At 35.3% G+C, this 23,892-nt stretch overlaps 1 protein-coding gene across 1 annotated transcript in view; it reads left to right on the top strand.

Moving 5' to 3' along the window:
* The first annotated feature begins 727 nt into the window (after positions 1-727).
* LOC109097246 (bone morphogenetic protein receptor type-1B-like) overlaps positions 728-23,892 on the top strand; it is an 86,268-nt gene continuing 63,103 nt past the window's right edge. The window contains exons 1-2 of the mRNA XM_042765729.1: positions 728-898; positions 1,459-1,517. The gene's annotated coding sequence lies outside the window, so the exon portion shown is untranslated. The remainder of the gene's footprint in view (positions 899-1,458; positions 1,518-23,892) is intronic.

The following is a 23,892-nucleotide window of genomic DNA, read 5'->3' as shown; positions in this document are numbered from 1 at the left end:
TTTTTATGAGAGCAGCAGCCTAACTGTAAAGTTGTAATGAGGTAATCAAAATAGCCTCATACAACTAGTGTTTTTTTAGCTTATAGTGAATTTAATTTCTTCCTTAAGAAGCATCATATTTGTTTTTAGGTCGTAATGTTAAAATGTAATGTGATTGTAACCCTTTTTATGCACATAGGTTATTATATAGCATAGCCTAGGTTATATAGTTACATTCACTACCTGATAGCACACGTGACATCACAGACACATCTGTTTGACGTCTGTAAGACGTGTTTTTAGAGTGTTTGCTCATCTGTTAAGACATCTCCTGTCGGATGTCAAATAGACGTTTATAAGATGTCTTTAAGATTTAGAATAAATGTAAAACAGCACATAGCATATGCTGTCCAGATGAAGCGATCTTTAACAGACATCTACCTGTATAGTTGTTTTAAAAGCTTTTAATAAGAACATTGTTTCATTGGACAACATTGGGCAGGATGTAAAAAAAAAAAAATATATATATATATATATATATAGGCTATTTTTAAATAAATACCTTTTTTTCCCCTCCAAATAGCAAAATGTAGAAAACACCGATATATATATATATCAATCATACATAGCAATTCAGCCAAAAAATACCGATATATGATTTTTTGGCCATATCGGGTGAGTTTGTATTGAGGTGTATTTCTCTGAAGCGTCAGTGGTTGGAGCCTGTGCGCCTCCACACACACACACACACACACACACACACACACTGAAGGAAAGAAAACCAGCTCTCCTCCTCGAGTGGGACAGAAGGAGCCCGTTGAATCTGCAGCAGAAGAGGCATCGAGTAATTGATCGCCAGATGTTTCTCGTGAGGAGCTGATGCTTCTTTCTGAAGGACTGTAGAGGCTCGTGAATGAAGGTGAGTGTCTGAACTCCAGTCTGACGCGCTCAGGGTTTCATTCGCCGTGTTTGTCGAGAAACGCGCTGGCGATCTGTGTGCCGCGCGCAGATTTCGGGTCGTTCGCGTGCGTTTGTCGGGCTCGAGCGAAAGTTTCGGCGCTTTCTCGCGAGTCTCGCCGGTTCCCGTTGCAGTGTCTCGGGATCATTGTCACGAGCAGCTGTCCGCACTTAGGTTTAGTTTAAGGGAAATAAAGTGGGGATGATGTGATGGACGGAGAAACAGTTTCAAACTGTATTTGAATTAAGAGACTTTATAAGTCGGTGCAGAGTTTGTGTCAGTTTATTCTTTGATTAACTTAGATTTTCAAGCATGCACATGATTAGTAAAGAAAGCAAACACATCAAGCTCTCATTAGTGTTTAGATTATTATCGGAAGTTTCTTGACACGCTGATGAATTGCGGTTTGATCGGAGATGACGGACTATAGGCTATTAAATCATATTGCATAACTCCTAGGGATATGATTTATTGTTCCTCATCAAGGTCTTACGAAATATTCTGTTTGACTGTTCTTGTAGATGTTGAGAGATCTGAACATCATAAATCCATAAGGAGCTTCATTCATCTGCGGACTGAGGTAAGACAATCGGTCAAATAGCTTCGAGACCGAAACGAAACGTTTTTCGGTGGCTGATGTTTTCATTTTGCATTTGATTCCTCCAGTATTTAATGCCTGGTTGAGTTTTGCATCAGTGATTAATTGCTGGAATAATTGTGATTGTTGTGAATAAAGCTGAGGGTGCCTCATTTAATGCCACCAAACTGAACTGGAAAAATAATGACTGTTTTCAAACAGTTTCCCCAAACAGCCCACCTTGCCTGCTATTGGTCAATCACGCAGGCAGCCCCGCCCCCGAACTCACGCCATTGGTTGAATCAGAAGTTGGGCCGTTTTACAAACAAATCGATGTTTAATTTTAGTGTAATTTGGGATGTAAGAAAGTATTTTACCGTTTACTTCAGCTTTAAAGATAAATGTTCATTTATACATGTTAACGAGCGCTGTGTGATTTGGAGGCTAATTTTCCCACGAGCAAGAGATAAAGCTCATTACAACTTTGGAGTACTAGTTTACTTCCTGGAGTACTAATTTGTTTACTTACTGAATACTGTGCAGTGTGTACTTTTACTCTATAATACTTGTTTGAGAGCTGTAAAATGGACTCAGCTGATGAAGTGAAGAGCACAGATTCCATCATCCTCGTCCTTGGATCTGATCTGACCTCGTGGTTTTTGGCCGTCTAGTGAATCGGTCTTTAATCGTAGCGTGTGTGTTGTGATATCTGTGAGTATCGTGTGTCTGATAAGCGGTTCTTTGGGAGCGTGTCGGCAGCTACAGGAGTCATGTCTACTGCGGCGTAATGAGAGAAAGCCATTACAGGCCTGATGTGTGTTTTGGGTGGGATTTCTAAAAGCCTGCGTGTGGGAAAGTGCTCATTTTGTCTGTGTGGTCTGGCTCTGGCGGCTGTAGGCTTGTTTGAATTAAACCCAGTGGGCCGGTGCTGCTTTACTGCTTTTATTTCACTGCACAATTTGGCCAATGCTGTGTGATTTCAAATATGTGAACATAAAATAATAATTATTATATTAAAAAAGTACAGTTTAAATGAATATATTTTAAATTTAATTATGAAATGTATTTTATTTTAATTTAATTAAAATTAATACATTTATTTTCATATTATTATTTTATTATTATTATTATTATTATTAGTTATTATTTCTGATATTTTTAATTATAATTAAGATAAAAGGGTGCACAATTTGGCCAAAATTTTTGCTGTTTATGTATGAATATGACTACAATATTATAATAATATGCTTGCTGTGCTTTTTTGTAGGCCTGCACAATTTGGCCAAAATTTTTGCTGTTTATGTATGAATATGACTACAATATTATAATAATAATCATAATAATTACAATTATATTAAAAAGTATTAATTGTAATTTAATAATAATAAATGTTTTATTATTATTATAACAATTTTAAACAAAATAAAAACATTTAAATTTTAACTTAATTTTCTTTTGATTATATAATACATTTTACATTAATTTTATTTAATTTATTTGAATTTTAAATTTACATTTATTTTTCTATTTATTTAACACAACCCCTATTTTACACAATATTATATTTATATTTATAGAAATAAATGTTAAAAATACTTTCACTATATTAATATTTAAATATTTAATTTTGTTTTTTTTTTTTTTTTAAGGCACATTGAGAGTAATGATGGAAAATGCAGAAAAGTGAAATGACGTCTTCAGTTAGTCAACTAAACGTGTGCAGTTATGACTGATTATTATAATCTCAAAATAACCTTTTGCATGACTAATTTATCACTAATTGGCCCGTCCGTCTTTTAGAATGATTTCTCTTTTGCGTGATCAGCTTCAGCGTGGCATGATTAGCAGACGTGTGTTTGTTCCTGTAGTTTCTTATCTCATTAGAGTTTCTCTAAAAACCGTCAGCTTCGTTTTCCAACATCTCTCAGACATTTAATGTGGTTATTGTGCCCGCGAACGCCGCCGAACACTGCGCCTTTGTGCTCTGAATCTGCATACCCCAAGGGCTTCTGGGAGAATTTAACAAGCTTCTGATGTTCCTGGAGAACGGAGGCGTGTGAGATTCCTTCACCAAGGTGAATTTTGAGCCTCAAACTTCAGAGTTTAGAGTCCGAATAATGAGCTCAGATCATTCTCAGAGGTGTGATGGGACGCTCAAGGCCTGAAAAAGCAGGCCAGGACACAGGGACTCACTCTGGCTTTGTTATTTACACACAAGAACAGCATAAAAAAAACATGACATAATGTGAAACCGCTGAGCAAAAATGAGCATTACTTATTGTTGTTTCATATAGAAGTCTTTATTTCTATTGGATTTCCAACACAACTCACTTTATTGTGAGTTATACGGTTATCAGTAAGCATATGAAGTGAGTATTATGTGTATTTGTTCTGGCTCAGGGTCACAGCTGTGCGTCTGTCTGCAGTCTGAGCTGCATTAGCTGACCTTTGACCCCGCCTTCCGCTCGCGTAATTGCAGGAAGTGAGCATGGCCAATGAGAGCAGGGGATTGTGGGTGAGCATTAATGAGCACAGAGATGGCAGTGTTGCTCATGACGGGAGGAAAGAAAGAGCTGTGCACAGTGTGAAATGGGAGTCTTTTATTTGTAATTTATGCTAGTATTGTCTGCACGACTCATAATTATGTTTACATTATGTGCTGAAAAACTTTATGTGCTGTTTGGAAGTTTAAAATCCACCACCAGGATTCTAGAATGTTCTGTGTGGTTGCCAGGGTGTTGCTAGGCTGTTACTACAGTGTTCCATGTGGTTGCCGGGGTGTTGCTACACTGTTCAGTGTGGTTGCCGGGGTGTTGCTACACTGTTCCGTGTGGTTGCCAGGGTGTTGCTACACTGTTCCGTGTGGTTGCCAGGGTGTTGCTACACTGTTCCTTGCGGTTGCCATGGTTTTGCTACAGTGTTCCTTGCGGTTGCCATGCCACTTGCGGTTGCCATCTGTGTGGTTTCCAGGGTTTTGCTAGGCTGTTACCTTGAGCGTTGTTCCGGTTTTGCTGCCAGGGTGTTGTCTACAGGGTTCCGTGTGGTTACCAGGGCAGTGTTCAGTGTTTCTGTTTGGTTGCCAGGGTGTTGCTACACTGTTCAGTGTGGTTGCCAGGGTGTTACTACAGTGTTCTGTTTGGTTGCCAGGGTGTTGCTACACTGTTCTGTGTTGTTGCCAGGGTGCTGCAACAGTGTTCTGTGTGGTTGCCAGGGTGTTGCTAGGCTGTTGCTGTTTGCTAACAGGGTGCGCATATTATATTAGTGGTTGCCAGGGTGTTGCTAGGCTGTTGCTGTTTAAAAAATATAAATTAAATAATAATATGTAATAATAAAATTAAAAATAGTAAAATTATATAAAAGTAACATAAATAGTTAATGTAAAAGTACATTTATTATTATTATTATTATTATTATTGATTATTATTATTATTATTGTGCAATATATTTATATTAATTTAATATATGAAATATTTGTTTTATCACAATAGTTAATAGTGTTTTTAAAATGTAATAATATTTAAAATATAAAATAAAATAAATAATGTTAGTTTTTATGAACCAATATAGCAGTACATAAAAATAAGCAACAATATTTACCTGCTTACAAACTTGAATTCTTTATAATAACTTGCACCGAATCATTCACCGTGAGAAGGGAGTCATTTATTCTGAAAGTCAATAGAATTGGTTTGTGATTTCTGTTTTCTGGATGTCTTTCAGCTCGTGTTTTTCTCTGCAAACACATGAAGTGTTGCATGTGAAGGTAATAAAAACTCATCTCTGATCTCTCTGAGGCTCTGAAGATGAAAGCACAGATGATTTGAATTATATCTCTTCAACGTGTCACACGCTGCAACTAAATGCGTCTGACTTTTGACACCACTGACTCTTGCGGCTTGGCGGGCGAGAGATTTACACCGCGCTCCGTCTTTGATATCCCACCGGGACGTCCCGCACACAGGGAAACAATTCAAAGCCCTCCGCTAATGCGTCCCGATGCACGCCATCCATCCTTCCTTCCGCGGGCGGCATGTTTGTTGATCGTCATCTCTTCATGAAGAGCCGTTCTGTTCTCAGCAAGCGTTTTAAAGACTGCCGGTAACAGTGCGCGTGAATCACTCAAAGTGTCAAATATGGCCTCAGTGCTCCATTAAACCCGAGCACAGATGCATTATGGGTAATGGGTGTAGAGAGGGATTGCAACTCCGCTGCTCTTTGGGGATTCAGAGAGAAGACTGGAGCAAAGAGTCCAGATGGGGTTTGTGAGGAACTGAACGCTTCTGATTCTGATTCCTTAATGACTCCATCAATGATTCTTTTAGTTTGCAGTTGTTTCATGACTCCAGACAGGTATCTGAAGTTACTTTATGTGAATATAAAATGTATTTATTTGACACGAACCTCTTGCGATTGCTGATAGGTATCTGGATATAAAATATATTTGACACGAAATGCCTGTGATTGTTGACAGGTGTTTGAAGTTACAGTGCAAAAATATAAAATGTATTTATTTGACATGAAAACCCCTGCGATCGTTGACAGGTTTTCGACTGATTTGGTGCTTTTAAGTCTTTTGTCGACTGTAAACTACAAAAGAAAAAAAAAACATGATATTTTTAATTTCTTTGTTGATTCAGTAGTGCTGAAGCATTTTGCTGTTTTGGTCACATCAGAAGAATATAAACATTCAAAAAACCAATTGCAGGACAATCACAACATTTCCAGTGTATTTTTTTAATTGGGCAATATGAGCCAATATTATATAGCTATTTTTTTTTAATTCAGAAGTTATTCAGTGTAACCTATATTTCTATTTATGTCTTCTGAAATATGTTTTAAATATTTTAAATGGTGCTTTGTTCAGTCGGAGAGAGAAACAATCACAATGAACGAGCAGACTGAAAATGTTTAATGAAGTGTAAAATACCTAAAGGTAGAATTTTATAAAAATGTAATGGTGTATAATATTAAATGTTATTTGATTTTGATTTTATAAATATTTTATATATTTATGTACTTGTAAAATGTAATCATATTAATAATATTTAATAATAAAATATAAAATACATTTTAATAGTTAACTACTTTAAATTTCATTTAAAAGTATTTGTTATTTATTCAATAAATCGTTCAAAGTATTAAATATATGTAATTTTCTATAAATATTATAGTATTTTTTCATACATCAATATATATAGAATATATTATATTTTTTTAAATATATATAATATGAAGAAATGAAAATTAAAATAAAATGTTTATTTTAAATTAAAATAAGAATTCATTTTTATAAACCGATATAACCGTGCATAAAAATATAAGCAACAATATTTACCTGCTTACAAAAATGAATAATATATGAAGAAATGCAGCAAAAACTTTAAACATTTTTGAGTGATGATGCAATTGAATCTGGTCTTGAATTGATTCATTAAAAAATCAGATGCTATTAAAACATTGAGTTGTTTCCTATATTTAATGAACAAATAAACAGCCGATTACAGTATTTATCACAAGCAAAATCTTTAGTGTATATGTAATGTGCCCGGACGAATTGAAACCGGTTCTTGTTTCACACAAGCAGAAAAACCATTACAGATTCAACAGAACGCAGGAAGGGCAGAAGGCAAACCAGCAGAAGAGAGCGACGGGATCCAATGGCTTTTTCATCCGCTCTCTCTCAGGTTTCTGGTTTCACAGTCGAGTTCAGTATGCTCTTTATATGCTCCCTCCATCCATCATCCAACACACGCACCCGGTCCCTATCCAGACAAAAGCTCCGACAGGTTCCTGTGAACCCAAATCGCTCTGCTTGCTGTTTGTGACCCACAGGTCTGAGCTTTGTCTGTCTGTCTTCAGCGGATATAAAGCACAGACCACTCACTACTTATGCTTCATTTCATTCCACACATAAAAGAGTCAGATGACCCACGAGAAATTGTTGAATATATACAGTGAAAAGCACTAGATGTGTCTAGAAGTTGGGTTTTTTCCACTTTTGCTTTTATTGTAATGAAGTGTTATATCGACTATAAAATTATGAGATGATTGCATGAGATGAAAGACATTGTAGAAATCAGACTTCAGATCTATTAATCATCCAAACAGACGCGTGAAGTCAGTCAAATACTGATGGATCCGCAACGTCTCAAAATTAATTTATTTACAGAATATAATCAATGCTTAAGTCTAATCTAATTCACAATAAGTAAAAACAGTTTACATGAATTATCTGTTTGCAAAAAAAAACAGCAAATTTGTTTTGGTATATATATATATATATATATATTATATATAATATATATATATATATATATATATATTCTATAATATATATATTTAGATATGCTTAGGTTAATTGTAAAAAAATTTACTGAAGTTCTTTTGCAAAATGTATATATGTAATATAGAATTTTTTATATATTTTATTTAATTAAGAAAATATTGTCTGCACTTCTATTGATTATTGGATCAATATTGTTGGGCAAATGAAACCAAATTTTGTTGCATTGAATAGCATGCATTTTTAATGCATAACGGATTATCGATTTAATTGCATGCATGAGAGGGTGGTGGTCTTTCACAGCCGTTGTTTCTCGGGGGTGAGTATTTGCCTGTGCAGCGAAAAAATGCGTTGAGTGTTAAGCGGATGTTGGCGTTTCGATCCGCAGGTTGTGTCCAGCGGTGGCCATTCTTGATCCACGTTCAGTAAAGTAGGGCAATTAAACCCAAACTGTAGATGCTGAGGCGCGAGCGGCGCGATCGGATGAAAAGAAAAGAGGTGGCGACGCGGTGGCGAATTACTTCAAGCTGCCGTAGGCCGATGCCGGTCCACAACCTCCATGAACCCAGATAGAGATGGACGAAGACGTGGCTCAAATCTTACTTCTCCAGCTTGGGAAGCTATGTGATTGCTGGGAGAGGAAGGATGGATGAGTCAGGATGTCTGTCATATAAGGACTGAGGAAACTCTGGAATGCCAGGGTGAGAAATCAATTGTTGGTGGTCCTAGTGTCATGGAGTTGCCAAGAAGGTAATCGGTCCGGAGGGACAAGAAACTTTTCCCCTCAGTACTACCGTCCATTTTGTGCGTCAGTGGGCAGTAAAAACTGAAGCAGTTGTTATTGATCATTGAGATATAGTTTTATTAATGATCTGAATCTTTTTTTTTTAAGTAACTTTTTTTTGTCTTTTTATTTTTAAACCTAAATCTTTTTCTTTAATGTTTTTGAATCAGTTTTTATTTTTATATTTATTTTATTTTTACGTTTTATAAGTTTCCTGTCCTTTTCTTAGTATTTTAAATGTCTGTATAGTTTTTATAAAATTTCCATTAAATTTTAAAGGTTTTTTGACCGTTGTGTTTTTTTAATATTTTATTATTTATTTTTTAAATAAATGTCTATGTGTTTTTATTAGTTTTTTTTATGTCAGTATAGTTGGTTTTTGTACGTGAAGTAAACTAATTTGTCTTGGCAAACTAGCTGAAATACAAAAAAAAATATATGTTTTATTTTAGTTCAGTTAACGTTGTTTTTTATTTCAAGTAATGATTTTTATTTTTTTATGTTTTTAATTTTAGTTAACTATAATAACATAAGACTCCAAATAGTCTGATGAAACCCTAGTAAAAACCCCCCAATTATGTATAGTTGTTTCATGTAATAAGAACCATCTTGAAGAAAAATGACCTACATGATACAAAATCACAGACATTTGACTTATTTTATTGTAATTTGTGAATATTTTGTTTTATTTTTATATTTTTAATTTGAGTAAAAATTTTAGGTTTTTTTGTATTATTTTGTTTAGTTTTTTTTCCAATATATATACCCGTGTTGTTTCTATGATTTTTTTTTTTTTAATTTCAGTTTTAATTTGTTATTTTTGTTCATTAAGTTAAACTAATAAAATGAGAAAAATTTGGTTTTGGGCAAAATCCTGAGAGTAAAAAAGTTTTTTTGTATTTATTGAATGTTTAATTGTAAAATTAATCTTATAATAAATTTTATATTATCTATTAATAATATTATTTAAATATTCACATTTGTGAAAAACAAAATATTTAAATAATTTATTTTAAAAATTCTCCAATGTTCTCGTTTACTTGTTAAAACTGTTTTATACTTGATTTATTTGTATTTTCCTCCCCAGTGTGATAATTGACGAATTTTCTTGAATTCGTTTAGGGTCAGCTTGACTCAGAACAGAACGATGGTACCCAGAATAACACATACAAAACAATACAAGGATAAACGGTAACCCAAAGATCTTCAATCTCATAATACTTTTTCGACGAGCGCTCGCACCGCTGATTAAAGCGGATCTGTGTCCAGAGACGGGCACCTATTGATCTTGATATCGATCCATTTACAGCCGAGGTCTCTCTCCATCAGGCTTGTGTACACACCCTTCCCTCTGAGATCCATAGAGCAAAATGATCAGCTCCACACTGCTCTGCCTTAATGAAGCAGAGCTAATGAAATCATTACGCCTCATATATGTCAACTATTTAGACGGAGGGGTTTTGCATGTTGTTTTGGGGCTTATGCTGTTCTAGCCTTACCACAATCACTGTAGTATAAAAGGGGTTGTTCATAGTAAACAGGCTTACTGGCCTCTTTCAACAAGTCGTTTAAACTTACTGTGGCTTTAAATAAGACCTCCTCTAGTCCATATATGGAATTGAAATTCAAATGATTATGACATCCAAGAAACCTTCAGCTAATGAAATATTGACCGCACACTTTAACACATGCATCCTGCAAAAGTACTGAATTTGCATTGATATGTAATGTGGGCGGTCACATGTTAATGGCTGTTTCAATGTCTAATCATTAGGATTCCATGTTAATAAACCAAAAACATTTGAGTACATATGTTATTGAGCTAATGGTTGTGTTAGATACACATTCATAAATGACTTTTACATATCAATACTCAACATGCAATGATATGTAAATGCGGGCAGTGCATATGTTAATAAGCCATAAACATTCCCAAATAAATGCCAATCATATTCGAGATAATTTGCATATCTTAAAGGCCATATAGAAGTCTTTAACAGTACAGTAGCAAGAACAGCCCATTTAGTTGAAAAATTAAACAAAACAAATACTGAAACAAAATGCTAATGATTGTGACAACCATGAGCTAATGATTGTGACAACCATGAGCTCATTAACATGTGACCGCCCACTTTTACATATCTTCAACAAAATGCTACTGAGTATGCAGTAATATGTAAATATGGGCGGTCCTATGTTAATGAGCTAATGTTTTACATATAATAAAGGATTTTGTTTCTATATAGATTTTGGGGCTACTTTAAAGCGCCCACGGTGGTGTCTAATCATTGTGTTGATGCACAAAGGTACGCCATCGAATTTGCATATTAAAGGTTTGTAAAGAGGTCTTCAAAGGTACAGTTCAGCATAGAATGGCTGTTTAGGTGTAAGGTTAAATTAAAGTAGACTGTTTGATGCTGAACCTTATTAAAGTGTACTACCGGGAGAAGAATCTAATGCTTGAGGAATATGAGCATTAGCAGAGAAGCATTATAGTGTTTGGATGATATTGTGCTCTTGACTCACGCCGGGCTCTGGTTTATGTCAGACGTCTGTGTTAAATAAGCTTCCTCTGTGAGTGCAGGAGGGGGATCAGATCAGAAGTGCACTAGAATGATTTGGATGTTGTTTTGAGTTTTCGTGAGGAGAAGATCTGAAACTTCATTTTGCTGAAATTCGCCCAAGTCTGATAACGCTTCAGCCGTCTGACTCAGGTTGTTGTGTTACCGCCACTTTTAATGGTCCCAGCTGGGTTTTTTTTTATATTTTAATAACCTGTTTTATTAGGTAAGAGAATTCTGTACTGCTGTTGAGTGATGATACTACATAACAGCAATAGAAATTTAACCAGAGTTGTGAGTTTGCAGTCTGAATCGACTGAGAGAGAACGATTATGATGTATGATTCACTCAAAAAAGACTCACAAGGAAGATCATGATGCATGATGATTTGTTGGCATTAATACCATGCATTTAATAAAAAAAACAAAAGCTTCACTCAAGGGACTTTCCATTTTTCACTATGCAGAAATTCAGCATGATCAGACTGATTCACAATGATTCATTTGAGCAGGTTCTTTTAATGAATCGGTAAAAAAAGACTCACAGGAGTTTTATTAACAGTTTAAATCGTTAATTAATTACAATGTATATGTTGGAGACAGTGTTTTCAATGTGGGCCGCTGCCCCTAGCTGGGTCGCGATGGTATTGAAGGTGGGGGGCCGCCAATATATTAAAATTAAATAATAATATTGTTAATATATGTAAAAAGTCTAAGTATAACATTACTAAACATCATTTACATATATTAATTAATAGCCCTCCAGAGTTATTTTCTGTTCATTTGCCAGTCCCATTCTAGAGCGGTGCGATCGAAATTGTCATAAATATTGCACGATTTGAGCGTGCGCGAATTTCTAAACGCTTTATAGACGATTTTCCGCGGCCTGACCTCCCGCAGTATGCAATCAGATCTAATCAGAATGCAACGCGCTAGCGCTGAGAACAGAGTGATGCGCCTTTTTTTCCGGCCCCATGTGAACGGATCAGAGTGTTACATGACGCGTTAAAAAGGCTAGAATTAAAAACGTGCGAAAAGAACTGATAGCTCAGCACATGAGCATAAGAGAGACGTTGTGATGCCAACCAGGAGCAGTTTGAGCGGAGAGGAAAGACACGTTTAACTCGCGCATTCAATTAATGTGCTTGCGCGTTAAGAGCAGCATGTATCTGAGCAAGCGCGTCTGGTTTTGTGACAGCAAAAGAAATGTGCGTGCGTGCGGACAGATTCGCGCTCGCGCATTCAATTAATGTGCTTGCGCGTTACATTAATGCGCTCTCGCTGCTGCTTCTGCACCGCATACACATACTGTATACGCACTGCCGAGGACGTAGGCCTACGTGTGAACCCCTGTATAAGGTATAACAAATCTATTTAAACACATGAGGCCCCGCTACAAATTTTTTGAGCTGATGAACACTGTATGAAAAAAGTCCGGACACAGGATTTATTATTTATATAATTTTTGCCACCGTCTGAATTTTGTTACACCTTTAGTAGTACTGGAACTTATGTCTGTTTAGAAGACGTAACACTTTTTGATAACGCTTTAATGGTTTTCTTTTGGAAATATGTTTCAAATTCATACTGATGCATTATGACTGTAAAAATATCTGTGTGTTGTCAAAATTGTGATTAACATCGACATCGCAAAATGATCAAAGAAATCGGCGACGTTTTTTTTTTTTTCCTATCGCACAGGGCCTAGATCTTCAATAAATTACAGTTAACGATCTAGCTTCTGAGTACTAAGTATTAACCCAACAATAGCGGGGTCAGTTTAATTTTTTTTGCTGTGGGCGCGCAAACATATGTGTTTGGTTTGTGGGCCAGAGTTGAAAAGGTTGGGAACACTGGTGAGACTTAAAAACTTTAACGGCATTAGTGCTCTTTAAAGAAACAAGTTCCTGTTAAGTGACTGCTTTGCGGTTTCTGACGTATGTAAAAATAATAGGTTTACATGAGTTGGGAGTTGTGAGAGAGGGTTTTGAGTGCTGCAAAAAAAAAAAAAACATTAAATAGAGCATAAAACACTCCAGTGTTTTGTTCTCACTTCATGATCAGATTCATTTCACAAACCAAATGATTCTTTATCTTTTTAATGAATCAGTCAAAAAGGATCATAAGAACGAAACAAGTCTGAATCAGTTAATGAATCGCCGGTTTTAGAGGTCCATGAGGGCTGTGTTACCGACGGTTTGTGATCTCGCTCGTTTTCTGATGACTTTGAATTTAATTAGCATTCCTGAGCCATTTAAGCGTGGAGGCGTGCCAGTGCGACACAGGGACCGCAGTCACAGCTTTGATTGGCGGCGCTGCATGAGGATGTTTCTTATTGAGGGAAGAAGGTACTCTCTCTCTCGTCAGAGCGTCTGTGGGAAACACACAAACACTGTAGGGAATGCCAAGACTCTGTGTTTAAAGTTTCACACCTATAGCTTCTTCTGCGCTGGAAATGGAGGGAAATGAAGACAGCTGTGTGTGTGTGATGTGTGTGTGTGTCTGATGTGTTTGGCACGATGACAGACACATGAATACACGATTGTTGGATCACGCTGAGATATTCTCATTAGCAATATAATAGGGCTGAATGATGTGTGAAAAAAAACGAAAGCTCCAGGTTTGCTGAGCTTGTTTTTGACTGTTTCCTGGTGTTGGATAATAATCAATAAATAATTGTATTTATTATTTTATATATTTGCTTCTCTGTAGGGACTGCCACAGCTTGGCACAAATTGTGTGGGGAAAAAAAAAACAATTAATATGTTATTTATATTAATAGTATATATTAAATAATATAATATTATATATATATTATCACTATATATATATATATTAAGTGATATGATATATTAATAGATTATATGTTAAAAAAATTATTAATACAGTTATTTGATTACAAATTAATAGGAGTCAACTCGCTGAAATATTACTATGTACATTTTCACTGTAAAAGTAATGTTAGAAAAATAATTTTATACATTTTAAATTTACAGAAACATCTTTCAGTGTTTTTATTAATCAACTTATTTTGTAAAGTTTTTTCAGTAATAAAAATAATACTATTGTAAGTCCGTGTAAAAGAAAAATGTAACTAGCCATTTAATGAAAAGAATAGGAATAACTTTATTTTACAGTTATAACTGTACAATTAGAACCAAGGCCTGCTGAAACACGGGATCATGTAGCTGCTCACGCAGTAAATGGAAACCCAGTGCTGCATGTATGTATGATTAAATCACAGACGATTGTTGAGGTGATAATAACAAGAAGCCATTATTCATGATTTCAGTTTATTTTGATTAATCACACAACCCCAGGATTTCATAACTGTGTCCTCCTGATGATGAGAAGCTATCCTCACGGAGCAATAAAGTGTGTAGTCTACCAACAACTTCGTGCCAGTTTTCTGTTTTCAAGGCTTTTTTGTGAGTATTTTCAGTAAGTGTGTGTAAAAAAATCATCATACATCTCAGTGCAGGTCGGTTTGTGTTTTGGTCCTGGGCGCGTCCTGCAAGGTGTGTGTGGAGCGATCGCTGTGTGAAGAGCTTTCAGGTAAGCACTAATGTAAGCTTTTAAGGCACAAGTGTGTACTGAAGCTGTCAGGAGGAACGTCCAGCCAAACTCTCCCCTTCAGAAGCTCCTGTCTTGGCACCAGACTCCTCCTGGCTTCAGACGCATCACCTTTTTCCACTTTAAAAACCCTGCTTAGAGCCGAGCGCACAGCGCCGGGGTACATATTTGAGTATTTTTCAGTTGTTTTGTGTATCAATCATACAGAATCTTGTGTGGCTGTTAGATGGGGGTGTTTATGGCGTTTCAGATGCGTTTGTAACACAAAGCCTCAAAGCCTCCTGTACGTGGTTTTGACAGGGAGGTGACTGTGAGGGGAAGAAGGAAAAACAGATGATATTTGACTCTTTTATGCGCACTTCATCCATCTTTTCGACCTGTTTTTGATGATTCAAATGCGTTTCACATGTGCTGCCTGTTTGACATGAGAAGCGGCGTTTGTGTCCTTCGAAACCTTCTCTGTTGCCTCCAGATTATCAGGTGACGTCTGAAGTTGGTATTTTTTTTTTTTTTTTTGTTGATCGCGGGTGCGTGATGGACGCCACTTTTACGTATTTGCATAATGTACGATTTCAGTCCTTTGGCCGCTGGCCTTGCAGAAGTGTAATATGCACTTGATGTGCCCCTGATTAGATGGTAAGGCAGTCCTGTGCAGGTTTTCTGGAACCACAGATCGATTCCATCTTTTTAAAAACCGGTCAGGATTAACTGAACGGGAACTTTGGGTTTGTTTGAGATATATTAATTATATTATATTGCATGTCCAATTTTTTTGCATTTTCAGGAATATTTTTAGTTCAGATAATATTTGTGTTTAAGAAAAGGAATATTTTAATAGTATGCATAGTGTTTTGTGTGTGTTCACATATATATTAATTATATTATATTATTTAATATAAATAAAAATATATATATAAAAATTTATAAATTAAAATTACTAATATAATTACAAATTATAATTAAAAAAAAAATAAATAAAATTTAACGTTATAATTTTATATTGGAAATTTAAATATTTTAGAATTGTGTGGGTGTATAATATATTTGATTCATTTTTAATTACATACATTTTTAAATTTACTTATTTAAATATTTAAATATTGTGGAATTGTGTGTATGATATATATTATTAATTTTTAATTGCATTCATTTTGTAATTAACTTAAATATTTAAATATTTTAGAATTGTGTGTGTGTGTGTGTGTGTGTGTATGTGTATATATATATATGTATGTATATATATATATATATATATATATATATATGCATTTTAATATATCCATTTAATTTAAATATTTTATAAAGTAATTAATATATACATATTTACATATATTATATTATAAATAATATATCATAAACAGTTCTAAATAAAAAGTATGTATATATTAATTAATATATTAATTCGTTCTTCTCTTAATTTTCTATATGTATTTAAATTAATATTAAAATTTTACTTAAGTTAAAAAAAAACGCTAAAACATAACACCACAATTTATTTTGCATTTATTTGTATAAATGTTTTTCTCGCCGCTGTTTTTTCTTAATTAAATGGATTTTCTAGAGTGGCATGGAATTGAATATTGAATTATTTTCACTTGAAGTCCACCAATTTAATAAGGAATAGCGCCGACATTAACCTGCATATGCTTTTTAACTAAAACATTTACAAACATGAAAAACATTTATGAACATTTTTTGAGTGAATGTGCTCAGTAAGTCAGGTTCAAACCCGATTCATTGGATTGATTCATTTGAACTGATTCACAGAAATCTTATAGTCTTATAGTTAAAGTTAGCGTTGTGTTAGCCGCTAGTACAGTAATGCTGTCCTCTGTTCTTGCTGACGGTCAAAAGGGTCGCTTGTTTGACTCCGGTCCCGCCAATGAGTCTCATTGAGCCACGACGAGAGTGTTATGTTTTGGAGTCGCGGATGGAAAAATGTGCAGATGGGAAGGTTTTCCCCTCAATCAAACGACATTATTGACAGCCAAGTGACACACGGCACAGGTTGAGCGGCGCAGGAATGCCTGGCAGGTTTGGGCACATAATTTTAGGGGAATAGGACGACTCACCAAAAACAAAATGACCTCCCAAACTGGTGGGGCAGCGTGTCCCGAGAGAGTGCGTTGGGTTCCTCAAACAGGGTTTGTTTTAGTAGCAGAGAGGCGCTGGTGGTGCCGGGCCCTGAGGTTGGTCACCATAATTATTCCCCATCCTTCAATGGTGCCTCTTGGGCTGCGGTTCATATCAGACGCGGGTGGGGGGGCGCAGTCCTGAATAAATATACAAATGAAAGTCATTTCAGTATCAAAACTCGCTGGCAGGCAATGGCCAAATAAAAACACAGTGGTCCCATCCGTGATGTATATCGGCAAAGCTGCAGTTATTTCTTTTACTTAAAGGAGTAGTTTCAGTTCAAAAATGAACGATCTCGTCAGCGTTTTACTACTCCCCTCCTGTTGTTTCCAACCTGTATTGGAGCATTTAACCCTCATTCAAACGCATTGTTGAACATGGAAAAATATGTTTTTTTTTTTTAATAATGCATGGTTTTTAGTACGGGAACGAGACTTTGCAAGCACAGCTTTTGAGCTCTTCAAAATACACATCATTTATTTCTTTTCTGATTTTTTACACCATTCTTTCAAGAGATATATAAACATTTTCGCGGTCGGGCTAGCTTTTGACCCAGGTATGTGTGAAGCTACCATTAGGTTTCAAAACAATGTTATCTATGAAGCTATTAAGGTGTCACAAACCTTTTAAAAATCTATATTTAGCCTCTTTTCCCATCACATCTCACAATAATTTGGGACTGAAGTCTGTATAATGATCATGAAAAATGCACCGTCTTTTGACAAAAACCATTGCAGCATTAAAAAAAACATCACTTCATCTGACAAGTGAACGTTCATGCAAGGAGAATGAATTTATTTTGTCAGCGCAATCGCTTACTTATGTTCTGTTAAGCAGGTCTCATGCATGGGGACTGTTTTCGAGCACTCATGAGTTCATTGTTCAATTCTGTTCATTGCAATGTAGTTAAAATCAAGGCTTCTCCGGCTTATATGCACAGATAGGATCAGTGAGCTCAGCGTGGGTTTAGAAATGAAGGCAGATGATGAAGATTTATTGTGTTTCTGTGACTTTTAGGGCTGTCTGTATTGTCGCTTCAGTCTCTGCTGAGGCGGGTTTGAAGGCTCCCGCTATATTTATACGACGGTAGCTATGGTAATTTGCTGGAGAAGAGATAATTCCTGGCGCCGGTCAAGCGGTGTAGACAGCCAGAGCGAGAGTCGAGAGATCTGACCTCGAGCCTTGTTCTGCAGATTTCACTGGCTCACGCTTTCTGCTACTCATTTGTTTATTTCAAAGTGTCCTCAGAGTTTATTTAAAAGATGAATGGAGCAAGAATGCAATCTAAACGATCCCAATGGACCACGCTGGATAGAGGATAGACAGATAAAACTGAAGAAATGACTGTAAAATGTGTAGTTATTCATACAGGTTTTTCACAGGCGTTAACTCGTTTGCTGCTTGCTGTCTGAAACAAATCTCTGAACTGTTTTCCCAGGATTTGAAAGTTGTTTATCTCAATTTTTGGCTTCGTACACACAATTAATATAATAATAATAACATTTATTATTTCATGCTGCTACTACTACTATTTCATTACTAATAATAATAATAATTATTTATTATATTTATTTAATGCTGTAAAGATATGGATTTAAAACATTTTTATTTGTTACATTACTTAAAGAAACATTTATGTTTTTAGATTTTTTTTTATTTTATTTTCATATTTATTTTATTTATTTGATATTCATACCCTCATGATTATTCATATTATTTGTTAAACAAATCTCATAAAGTTGGTTTTCCCAGATTAGGAATTTCACTTTTAGTAATAAATAATTTATTCATTAAGTTTAAATGGATCCTGTACAACGTGAAAGCGATTTAGAAATATTTTATTTATTTTAGTTCCGCTTTATCTTATGAAAAAAAAGTAGTTTTTATGTTCTCAAAAGATTCTTCATAGTATGAAAACAAATCTCTGCAATTTTTTCCCCGAGATGTGAGTTGGGGGATCGTCGATGTTGTTCTTTTTAATAATAACTACATATATACCTAAGTAATAAAACAAATACAAAACCATAACAAATTCGTAAAGAGGGCATGGACATGACAGATATGATGACTCCCTAATATAATGAAGTGTTTTCACCAAGGTTTTAAAAGTTGACATTATTATATATTGTAATATGTAGTATTATTTAAGACGGTGTAACCGGTCGTGTATAAAAAAAAAATCATCATCAATTTCATCTATTTAATTGTATGTGAAAAAATTACATTAAGTTATGTTATTTTATTTATTTATTTCATTCATTCTTCTAGTGGAGACGTGTTCAAATAACATAGGCTGCTACGGTGGATCATTGCATTGAGAAAAGTTCATGTCAGCTTGTCTTTTTCCTCTAACGGATAGATATTGAGTGACGTCTCTGTTGGTGTGGTCTGTGATTCTGCTTATTTTACACACCATGCAAAACATTTTTTGACAATTCTTGATATTTCATAACAACATCGAGCGCTGAAGCAGGAAGTTGTTTTTAATATAGCACTTTTTTGCAGATCCTTTTCCACCGTGTTGGCTTTTGTCAGCGTTGTCGGTGCCGCGTGATGGATGTGTGTTAGGTGAGCTTGGTTTCTTCTTTATACCCGCAGACAGCGCCAGGCGTCTGCAAGCAAAATCATCTGCCAACCGGTCTGTCAGCCTCAAAACCTCCTGCGCTCGCAAAAAAAATTGGAGCTGGTGGTGTGAGAGCAGAAAATCTGCAGCGGACGAGTGAACGGAGGACGGATACAGAGTTAGGCTGTGTAATAATGTGCGTTTATTTGAAAGCAGCTTTGGATCTGCTGGGCTTGTATGAACAGCTGTTTCTGCCCACTTCCACCTGCAGCCGTTTCTTACAGAGCAGCTTCGATTAATGAGAGTTTTGTGCTTGAGCGTTGTGAGCTTAGACAGCAGGAAATTGAGGATAAACTAGCCTGCTGTTGCTCCAGCGAGCCCGGGTTTGTGGCTTTATTGGTTTCTTGAAGTGAACTGCATCTCCTCCAGCCCTTCACCTCAGCCCGTATTGCTAAAAACTATTTTTAAACTGTTTTTTTTTTCTCATTTCTGCATGCAGTTTTTACGATCAGTAATAACTGAGAGATTTTGATTGGCGCTTATTACACAGTGACCGGCAATCTTCAAATGAACCTTGAAGACAAAAAAGATAATTGAAAATGGTGAAAACATAAAAAGTAATGGTGAACATTTTACATTTTTACTTATATTAACCTGAAAAAAAGGTGGGAAAAAAATGGTTTACTTCAATAATCACTTGAAAAACTTCAGAATCAGAAGGCTATGCATTGCTTTTTTGTTTTTAATATAAATTTATATGTATATAATCTTATTACATAAAGTTATAAATGACACAATTATATATATTAAATAAAATAAAAATAAATTAAATCTTATTTATTGGTATATATAAATACAATAAATATTACAATTATAATATATATATTAAAATTAAAATATATATTATTACATTTTTTAAATGTATATTATATTATTACATAATTATAAATGATAAATTATTTTAAGATAATTGTAAAATCTGTGTATATTATATATAATTATATTAATACAATATAAATTGTATAATTAAAAGCAAACTATGTATTTCTGTTAATATATATATCAAAAATTTAAAAATTTAAAATTTAAAACATTTCAATTTTATATTAATATAAACATTAAAATAAATAAATCAATATTTGTTTATTTATATCATCATTTAATATATATAAGGTAATATATCAATATTTATGTATTATAAAGCTTGCTGATTCATAGCTTTTAAGTTTTCAAGTAATTATTGAAGTAAACCATTTTTTTTTCTAGTAAATATAAGGAAAATTCGTATAGAAAAATATATAAAATTTATAACACACTATCTGTATAGTTTGTTTTAATTCTATACTATTATATAATTATATATTGAATAATTTGATAAATTATATAATTAACATAATATTTAGTTTTAATAAGTTGTTGTTGCTGTGTGTTTAAAATTGGTGCATTGGCGTGACAGAAATTTCTCTTGTACTGTAATGCCAGCTCTATTCATGAGCGTGTTTTATGTCAGCTGCCCGCTTACAGACTGAGGGAATCACATTCAGTGGCGCTGCTCCAGCAGACCCTTCACAGAAGTTGGTTGAAAGCCTCGAATGTGAAAACGAGTGGAACACCATGAGCTTTTCAAAACAACCAGAAGGGATTTAATTACACATACCTGCACAACTTCCATATTGGAAAATCCCTGAGCGCTCGCCGCCCACTTGCAAGCGTCCATCCCAGCGACCGACAGCTGCATAATCAGACTAATAATGACGGCGGGTAACGAGTCCGGCGAAGCTCATACGATCGGTTTGCAGCTGTCGGTCATTTACAGTGACCTCCTGCCCGGTGTCAGCTGTTATTCTAGGCACAGGTTGGAGACGCTTTGCAAATCACTAATACAGGTTCGAGGGTCCTGATGGCATCTTCAGCGTGTTTGCACTTGAATCTTGTGTACTGTAAAGTAAAAACGGTTTTAACGCTAAAAACCACTATGCTTTTTAATTTGGCGAGGGAAAAAAAAACTTTTGTTCTCACCAGCTGGCTTAGAAGCACTTCTCATTACAAGTTTATGAATATAGTTGGCACATGTTGTGCATATATTTATTGAATTAAATCTCAGTCTTGTGTATTTGATAATCACAGATTTACTTTGATTAATCATGCAGCATAACCAGATCCAAACAAACCTTCAACAGGAAGAACAGAAAGGACGTAGAGCCTACATTCATCACACACACTTGGCAAAGATAAATCAACATGGAAATGTAAAAAAAGTAGCGGTGAACAATATACAAACTGAACGGAAAATAGTCGCGGAGCAGGCAGCAGTGTAAACTAACAGAGGGGCCCAGTTTGTACGCATTTACTGTAATTCTCTCTTCAATTTTAGCTGTTGTGTCATGCTGCTATAGAAACAAACAACTATACTCATGAGGTTTTTGGAATACTAGATTCATTTATGTTTTGAGCTTCACCATTGGGTTAAGAAGCTTACTCAGCTATCATTCATATTCCAATGGACTTGAGGATTATGTAAATATACGAAACTCGAATCAATGCGCATAAAACAGTTGGTTTTATCAGCAGTTCCTAGTTTAAACCATGCTGCCGTGATTATGGAGCCGATTCCGAAAGGAGCAAGATGATATTTAATTAAATGCATATTTTAGATATACACCACATCTATTAGGTTAAATGAGTCTTCTTACAATTACAGACAAAAATAAATGATGGAAAACTGTGACTGGTTCAGGAAGAACTGAATGTGTTCCAGCAGCCAAACATTTTACATCTGACAAAGCCTTCAACCTTATTTAGTGATTTTTTTGCATTTATTATCTATAATTTGTGATCTTTCAGACTGTGTTCCCTTTTTATTATGTTAAAGGGATAGTTCACCCAAAAATGAAAATGACCCCATGATTTACTCACCCTCAAGCCATCCTCTGATGTTATGATTATCTTCTTTCAGACGAATTCGTTCAAAAAAAAAAAAAAAAAAAAAAGAAAGAGGTTCCAGAAGTTTCAAGAGCGTGCTCAATGTGGTGAATAAAGGCCTCCTGAGGTGAATCAATGCATTTTGTAAGAAAAATATCCATATCCATATACCATATTTAAAACTTTTAGGAAACATAATCTTAGTTTCCACCAACATGTCGTACATCGCGTTCATTCCTGCGGATGATGTAGGCAACGCATATTCTTGGTGCGAATAAGTGCTAGTCTCGCGAGAATCTGCGTTTTGTTTAACGGGAAGCAAAGTGTCCTTACTTTTTTCTTTTACAAATCCTCATTTTTGTACATTCTAATTTGTGACCAAGTGTTTTTGTTTCACTCTCTGCTCCGCTTCCTGCGATTCGCCACTTCAATGGACCTTACGCTTACATCTATGTTTCTGCCGGAATGAACGCGGTTTATGACAGCTAGGAGCTAGAGATTACGGTTATAAAGTTTTAAATATGGATACTTCTCTTACAAAAATGCATTGACTCGCTTCAGGAGGCCTTTATGAACCCCCCAGAGCTGTGTGAGGCACCTTATATGATGGATGGATGCACTTTATTGGACTCCTCTTTTTGGACTATTGACAAATAATAATCATTCACTGCCATTATAAAGTTTGGAAGAACCAGGACATTTTAATCTAAACTCCGAGTGGATTTGTCTGAAAAAAAGAAAGTCATATTCACCTAAGATGGGTGAGTATGTGAGTTAATCATGGGGGGAATTTTCATTTTGGGTGTACTCGTTCCTTTAAAAAGTTTATAAAGTTGATGTTTATAACATTTATATTTTGTGGCAGCATACACCTATACATTTTAAAATATTTCTTCTTAATAACACTAGCCCCTTGTGTGTAATAATAGATATTTTAGGTAAAGTACTTAACTTTTTTTTTGTATTTGTTAAAAGATAGGTGGCGTAATTCTTGTGGAAAATTCTACTACCACATTAAGAATACGTTAAAAACACGCTCGGGATCTCCCACAATGGTGTTTAGCTTAGCGCGGCGAGTCATGGACACTTAAAAAAAACACAGCTGGTCCACTTCACCACACTCCAAACTTGTCAGCCTTATCTTTAATCATTTTAAAAATGCATTTTTCCACTGTTCATTTCAGAAAACGTGCGAGAGAGAAACACACGCTATCTTATTGAGTTTCTGCTCTGGTATACTTCAGTAGCGGCTCCCACAGACTTTCCAACCTCGCTTTGTGTTTTCCTGTAACTCTCTCCCCTACACCATTTTCATTTATGGTACTATCACACAACGCCCATTAGGGGCCTAACCGAGGCTTTTCTGCCTAGACTTCAGGGGCGTTTGGCTCTTCTCTGGTGCTGGGTTTTCCTCGCAATTCTCTGCGGCTTGTGTGTCAAATCGGCCGTGTAAACCTTCCAGACCCGCTCCTCTTGATGGATATAAGCCATGCACCCAACCACAGGAAGCTTCTCAATAACATGGTTCAAAGATTCTCCAAATCCACCCCATGCGGG

This window comes from Cyprinus carpio, chromosome A10 (assembly GCF_018340385.1).
Source record: "Cyprinus carpio isolate SPL01 chromosome A10, ASM1834038v1, whole genome shotgun sequence".
NCBI lineage: Eukaryota > Metazoa > Chordata > Actinopteri > Cypriniformes > Cyprinidae > Cyprinus > Cyprinus carpio.
Note: the sequence above shows the minus strand (reverse complement) of the source record. Positions and strands in the feature narration are given on the sequence as shown.